Source organism: Pseudonaja textilis, chromosome 9, assembly GCF_049901715.1.
Source record: "Pseudonaja textilis isolate UNSWEBS1 chromosome 9, rPseTex1.2, whole genome shotgun sequence".
Taxonomy (NCBI): Eukaryota; Metazoa; Chordata; class Lepidosauria; order Squamata; family Elapidae; genus Pseudonaja; species Pseudonaja textilis.
Window position 1 is genome coordinate 2,618,317 of NC_141998.1, and position 7,339 is coordinate 2,625,655.

Genomic DNA, 7,339 nt, shown 5'->3' on the forward strand with positions numbered 1-7,339 from the left:
CGGGGGATTGCTTAATGACCACTGTAAAAAATGGTTGTAAAATTGGGTCCAGCTTAACTTGCAAATACAATGACTTACAGTGGAAACGCCAGTCCTAATTATCACCATATGCCTACATATTGCCTTTCGCGTTATGCCCCATTCACCCCCTTTCTCTCCTCCTCCTCCTCCTCCTCCTCCTTTTGTTCTCCCTCCTCCAGGCCATCATGATGCAACATTTTTTAGAAATGGCCAGGAAGCTGATGCAAATGATCCCTGACCCTACATGACAAGAAAAAGAACGGCCTAATTTAGTGGTTGCAACCACTTAGAACATCTCTAAATGAATGGCTGCCACTAAGTGTATTAAATTATAGCTGATGATTAGCCTCTCTCATAATGACTGCCTCATGTTTTATGTTTCACATCCCATCTGGCATTTTTCACAGAAAACGTCAAGAGGTTCACATGTGTGGATTGGCCAGAGGTTGACTTCTAACCATGCCATTAAAAGTTTTTGCTGACCTATTACGTTAGAGTAGTTTATCAGAATTAAGTTGACAACACAAGGAAGGAAGGAAGCTGGAAGGAAGCGTTGCTTCCACTCGCATTACCTTCCAATTACATCCTTTCTGCCAACGGAACAATTTTTACTTCATGAGTTCAAGGGAAAAGAGAGATAAGAGACGTGGAAGGAAGAATTTGCTTCGGCAGAGCTTTGACCCAAATGATAATAAGAACAAAAGAGTGTATGGTAAGCTGTCCCTGGAACTGAAAATAGAGGCAGAATCATTACTTGTAATTGACTTGATGCTCACAGATGCTGTGTGAGATTTGCCATCTGCCCAAATCTGGACAAACAGCAAATCACAAAAATAGATCTTGAAAATATGTGCAGGTAGTCTTTGATAGTTGAGCCCAACATTTCTGTTGCTAAGTGAGACCGTTGCCTGCATTTTCTGCATTGTATAAGAAAAGTACATCTTCCTTCTCCCGTCCTTAACACTTTCTATAAAGGGATGATAGAGAGCATCCTGTCATACAGATTCACAAAGTTGAAAGGGACTTAGTAGCTCATACTAGCCCAAACCAACCCCCCCCCCCCAAAAAAGCAGAAGACCCTATATCACTTCTGATAGATGGCGGTCCAGTCTCTTCTTGAAAGCTTCCAGTGATGAAGCTTCCACAACCTCTTGAAGGCAACTTCTGTTCCATGGGTTGATTGTTCTCACTGTCAGAAAATTCCTCCTTATTTCCAGGTTGAATCTCTGCTTGATCAGTTTCCATCCATTATTCCTTGTCTGGCCTTTGGGGGCTTTGGAAAATAGCTTGACCTCCCTCCCTCCTCTCTGTGGCAGCCCCTCAAATACTGGAAGACAGCTCTCATGTCTCCCCTGGTCCTTCTTCTTCAGCCAAGCCCAGTTCCTGCAACCGTTCATTGTCTGTTTCAGCCTCCAGTCCCCTCATCATCCTGGTTGCTCTTCTCTGCACTCTTTCTAGAGTCTCAACGTCTTTTTTACAGTGTGGTGAACAAAATTGGATGCAGTACTCCAGGTGTGCTCTTACAAAGTCATAGAATGGTATTAATACCTCACTTGATCTTGATTGTATCCCTCTGTTAATGCAATGTAGGATTGCGTTAGCTTTTTTGCTGCCGCTGCACACATATTGTCCTGTTGCACTACGATCTGGTTTGGAAGCATTATCACTTTGGACAGGAAGGCGATGCAGAGAGTGGTGAGGACAGCAGAAAAGATTATAGGCAGTTCACTCCCTTCTATCCAGGACATAGATATGCTCTTGCGATGCTTGAGCAGGATCCACAGCATTGTGTGGCGCTCTACACAATCCTCTTCACAGCCTGTTTTCCTTGTTACCTTCTGGGAGGGAGCGGGCATCGTGGCATCCGAAGCAGAACATCAGGATTCGGTCACAGTTTTGTTCCATACAGTATCAACCTTGTGAATTCTCAAGCTTCCTCTTTCCGCTACGTATTCAAGATGGACGGTGACTTATATTTATACTGTATGTATATGTAAGGGTGTAGCTATGTACATATGTATATAGCGTGACTATATGTGTGTTAGGTATGTATACGCTTTTGAGAACAGGCAGCAGAATTTCATTTTTAATTGCCAGTGTGCCCACAGGAAACAATGACAATAAAAGGTTATCTTCATCTTAATAAAGGTTATCTTAATTACACATAACCACCCCAGGGAAGTACAGGAAGAGCCTTTGGGGCTTGGGGGAGATAAAGGCTGTGGTTGGACCAAGCAGGATGGAATTGCAGGTGATTCATCTCTGTTGTCCGGCTGCTGACCCTTGAGTAACGCTACTTCTGAGGAAGACAGTCTTAGATGTCTATGGAGATTCTCCGTCATTCAGGTCACGGTTGTCCCAAGGGTGCTTTTTTCACGAGGCCATTAGGCTTTCTGGTTTTTCTTTGAAGACGTTTTGCTTCTCATCCAAGAAGCTCCTTCAGCTCTGAAGAATGAGATGGATGAGAAGCGAAACGTCTTCAAAGATTGGCAGATGTCTGACGGTTGTGTGAATTGACCTGCCTGGGTTAGAAGCTCTCGTGATGATGGCTCACACTCTCATCACCACCTGGTGGGAAGGCTTCCTTGCCATCTACGCGGGGCATCCTTTGTAGATTCTATGTGGTTGTTAAAATGCTCTAGGGGCAGCCTATTCCATCTGTGTTGCGGACTCTGTAATGGGTGCCGTAGGATCGCAAGTGTCGTGGAAAGCACCATATTGCTTAACTTGAGACATCCGTAGTGACACTTTCTCCAGTTGGAATCAATCCAGCTGAGATGAACATTCTGGGGTAAATGGTTGGTTCCCCCTCATTTTCCTGAACTTGGGTATTGTGGCCAGGAAGAAATATTTGTCCATCATGGATCTCCTATTGTGGAATATCCTTCAGGTCAGACTTACTTTGAGTGATTGTCATCAGGATCACTTCTGGAAAGTGTTTGGTTGAGTTTACTGGGGAAATGCCGCCGTGCGATAGCTTTTGGTATGTTCTGGCTATTGTGTGACTTCTATTATCCTTGTCTGTTTAGATGCTTTATTGCATACGAACAAATCAGATTAAATAAGATTTATTAAAAAATCTATAGAATACAGCTACAAAATAAAATGAGGCGTGCAAAACCAGCTTTAAAAACAAACTGCAACAATTAAGAGTTACCTTGGTATCCTATTCTGCCAGTAAAAGTTGAACATAACATTCTTCAGTCCAACCTGGAAATGAGGTTGAAGATACCTTAATAGTTGTAATAATGTAAATGTCTTGTATATTGTGAGTTGATCTAGATACAAGATTGCTTTGAAGTGCACATTGCTACGGTCCTGTTGTGTATTCTGTTGCAATTCTGTATCAAGGGTACCTCACTTAAGCGCAGCCATTGTTCGATCTTCTTATATTCAACAGTTTATCCTGAACATTTATTATGTCCGTTATTTGACAGAATCTCCCATCCTAGTTGTCTTGGCTTAGAATTCCACCAGTCATCATCTCAGGCTAACTGGAGCTACTAGGAATTGTAATTAACATTTGGAAAGTTTTATTTCCATTGTGGGGAGGCTAACGATTAAATTCAATGGCATCCTTTTCTGGAATAGGCAGCCAAACAGGTCTGTCCCTTTCCACAGCAGCTGCACAACTTCTGATTTCCAAACTCCGTTACAAGGACAGCTGGCTGGACAGGTTGGTTTGAGGCCAGCTTGGATATTGACATGCATAGCAATTGCAAAAGGACTTACATACCGCTTTATACCCCTCTCTAAGCAGTTTACAGAGTCCGCCTCTTGCCCCCAACAATCCGGCTCCTCATTTTACCCACCTCAGAAGGATGGAAGGCTGAGTCAACCTTGAGCCTGGTGGGATTTGATCTGCCAAAGTGCAGTCAGCTGGCAGTCAGCAGAAGGAGCCTGCAGTACCGCACTCTCACCACCGCGCCACTGTGGCTTAGTAAAGGAGAGTGTGTTAAGTTGGCGTCTGATAAAGATTATTTAACAGGTGCAATTATTTTAACACACATTGATTGTAAATTGGAGGATGGGGCTAAATAATCGAGCATTTTCTGCTTTTTTTTAAATTTTATTTTAGGCCGCCTTCATTTGGAACGCATTATACGAAGATTTCAGTCTCTTGAGAAGTCTATAATGCTTGGAAAGAGAAGACCAGCAACACGGATGGATGGACTCAAATTATTATGGTGATGGGTGCACCATTGGAAGACCTGAAGGACCAAGCTGGGGACAGATCTTCCGGATAAATCTACCTGTAGGGCTGCAAACAGTCAACACTACCTTGATGACTCACAATTATTATAGTTTATTGATATTACTGAGGAACTAAATATTTCCAGCCATTCAGTGTTCAGGCACCAATTGGGAAGGAGCTGTATACATTTTGGCAAACCAGAGTAGGTTATTTTTCAGAAATTAGTACTTCATTTATTGGTTTTATATTACAGGTTACAACCTGTAACTTACAACCGCAGTTGAGCTCAAGATTTAGGGTGCTAAGTGAGAAATTTTGCCCCATTTTACAACTTTTCTTGCCACCTTTGTTGACTGAATCACTGCAGTTGTTAAATTAGTCACACGGTTGCTAAGGGAACCTGGTTTCTCCATTGACTTTGCTTGTCAGAAGGTAGCAAAAGGGGATCGCGTGACCCCTGGGACACTTCAACCGTCATAAATGTGAGTCAGTTGTCAAGCATCCAAATATAAAGTCACGTGACCGTGAGGATGCTGCATAAGAGTGAAAAATGGTCATCCGTCACTTTTTCAGTGTCATAATTTTGAATGGTCACTAAATGAATTGTAAGTCAGGGACTACCTCTATTTGTTTCCACATTCTGCCAAAAGGTATCTATAAATATGGTCCCATAATAATAACCTCCGGAGCATCATGTATGCTAGACATTGATGTACAGGTTGTTTTTTAAAAATTAGGATTTTGTTATTTCATCTGCTGGAGTTTTATTCAGAATTAATTCTCCCACTTGCATCTTCTTTGTGAGGGAAATGGGCTGTTAAAAAGTTTAATAAATAAATAAAATACAAATGCACATTTTTTCCAGGCTAGATACTTCCTGAAATCTGGGTGTGGTACCTTCCTAAAAGGTATAATAATAGATGCCAGAAGGAAACATAAATTTGATTCTAATTACTTTTCAATGTGAACCAAAGAATAGTTCATATGATGTCTTTTGGTGTCTTGTGTTTTACAATTAAAATGCAGTTTGGCAGCGAGATGTAGATATTTCTATGGAACTAAGCCAAGCTTTGGGGGACTCAGATGAGGAACTCATAGTTTGGATTGTGCATTACGTGATAATTATAGTTTGGGAGCTAGTTCAGCATTTTGTTGCATGAAACTGAATGAAAATGGTCCTTAGCCAAAACTGCTGATAGCATCAAGGCTTATCTGCTGTTTTCTGTAACACAACATTGCACTAAAGAAACAAATAGGCCAGGCTATAAAACAGTTTCCACATTACACTATGCCATCAGGAGAACTTGCTTGTATTTGACTAAACATGCTATACAGTACAAAGCCAGCCACTGCAGTTTGTAGCTTAACTCACTTGGAGAACCCAGGCAGCCATGGCTTATTCAAAGATCTCGATAAGCAAGCCATCATTTATCCTGACATTAAAGTATCTGCTAGTTCATATCAATAAGGAGACTGCATTATGTGCAACCTACTTTCCTTTCGCATCTGCTAAGGCTCAGATTTTTAAAGTTATGACTGTAATTACTACAAGTTAGAAACTGGATTTTAATTTGCGCTGGAAGTGTGCAATGTTTTTGCAGATCTTGGCTTGCTGTAAAACCCCTAGGCATTGCTGGATTATAGAAAGAATACTTCTTTTCAGTTATCTAAGCTGCAGCTAAGGCAACCAGTAAAAGAGTGTTGTAACATCTTTAGTTGACACAAAAATTCCTTACGAAAAACAGCTAGTTCTCAGAAATGGGTGATCCCGTATTTGTTTCATAAAACTGTTTGTAACAACAACAAGGTTGATTCAGCCTTCCATCCTTCTGAAGTGGGTAAAATGAGGACCTATATTATTGGGGGCAAGAGGCCGACTCTGTAAACTGGTTAGAGAGGGCTGTAAAGCAATGTGAAGTCTCAAGGGCTATAGCTGTTTTCCTTCCTGCCTTCCTTCCTTCCTTCCTTCCTTCCTTCCTTCCTTTCTACCTACCTACCTACCTACCTACCTACCAACAGAACCCAGATGGCCCTTATTGAGGGACACAAGCAGAGCTAGTCAAACATGTACAGAGTGACTGATGATAGGCTTGTATATCTGCCTATGGATCTGCCCCATTTTGTCTGCACTATATATTGGTTCTGCCCCATTTTGGCACTATATATTTGTCCAGCAGTGCCTGCAGATTCGAACCATTTTGCTACCTGAGCCCAAACACCCTTAACAGGGATTCAAATGGGAAAGTCAAACTGGCATTCCAAGCACCAGAAGGCAAGACAAGAAGCAACGGGTGGAAACTACTCAAGGAGAGAAGCAACCTGGAATTAAGGAGAAACTCCCTAATGTTGTGAGGACAATCAACCAGTGGAACAACTTGCCACCAGAAATCGTGGGTGCTCCGATCACTGGAGATTTTTAAGAAGAGACTGGACAGTCACTTGTCTGGAATGGTACAGTATCTCCTGCTTGAGCTGGGGGCTGGACTAGAAGACCTCCAAGGCCCCTTCCAACTCTTGTTATTGTGTTCATTGTTTAACCTTAAGAAAGCGTTCTGGCTGCTCAGAAATCAATCCCACTTTTTTGGGATTTCTTGAAACTCCTTTATCCCAATGCACAGCAGAACCGAACTTACAAAATTACAGGTAGTCGACTTAACCACCATGGAGCAGAATTTCCATTGCTTAAGCGAGGCAGTTATAAAACGAGTCAATGGTGTGAACTTCTTTTTGCTGTGGTTGTTAAGCAAATTGCTGCAATTGTTTCAATGAATAGGAAGCCGGCTAGGAAGTTTGCAAATCTTGTGACCAGGGAAGGTGGCAACTGTCATAATAATACATGCCGGTTGCCAAGCGCCCGGATTTTGTGACCGTGACAATGCTGGGACAGTTGTTTATGTGCAAGGATCAGTCGTAAGTCACGTTTCGCAGTACTGTTGTAACTTGGAATAGTCCCTAAATGAACAATTGTAAGTCGAAGACTAATCTGTAACGACGGTAATCGCCCCCATCTCCTGCCTGTTTTCAGAATGCATCTGCCGCTCCGATTCCTTCTTCCTGAGATGGATTTATGGCTAAGATCAATTCCTGTCCTTCCGTAGCCGACTCTTTCCTCTTGGCCACCTG